Below are 623 nucleotides of genomic sequence, written 5' to 3'. Positions count from 1 at the left end.
AGGGGGTCCGAGAGCAAGGAACGCAGCGTGAGCCTCCCTGGATGCGGACGGGGAGAGGGGAACATAGGCGTCTCGGAGGATGAGAGACATCTGTGCGGGGGAGGGGGGGCAGCGGTGGCGGAAAGACCTTGGCATCCGAGGTTTGGGGATGCCCGGATCCTGGCTAGGGGAGCCGGGCTAGGGGGAATCGGAAGGGCAAATGGGTGGGTTGGGGGGTCCCGGGAGATGGGAGCCGCGGGATTGAGCGGGATTGGAGCTTGGGACCCTAAGCACAGGTCCAGGGGCTTTCCGGTGGTCCTCAATCAAGGGGCAGTCTGGCGGAGACCTCAGCCGCTGGGGCGAAGGCCCACACGGGACTGCCCGGGGCGGGAGGAGGGGGCCAGGGACCTGGAGGGAGGAAAAGAGGGAGGGAAGTAGCCTAGCAGCCAAGCGGGCACTGTGCGAGCGCGCACCGTGTGTGTGTGTGTGTGTGTGTGTGTGTGTGTGTGTGTGTCTCCTCTCGTCCGTCTGTAGGTGCCGGGCTCAGCGAGACGCCGGCGAGAAGGAAGAGGAGGCGAGAGGTGAACTGAGTTTGATCCTACGGCGGCTACAAGTGGGTCCCGGGCGGGCGGCGGGCGGCGGGC

The sequence above is a fragment of the Ailuropoda melanoleuca genome, chromosome 4, assembly GCF_002007445.2.
Source record: "Ailuropoda melanoleuca isolate Jingjing chromosome 4, ASM200744v2, whole genome shotgun sequence".
NCBI lineage: Eukaryota > Metazoa > Chordata > Mammalia > Carnivora > Ursidae > Ailuropoda > Ailuropoda melanoleuca.
This window is presented reverse-complemented; position numbering follows the sequence as displayed.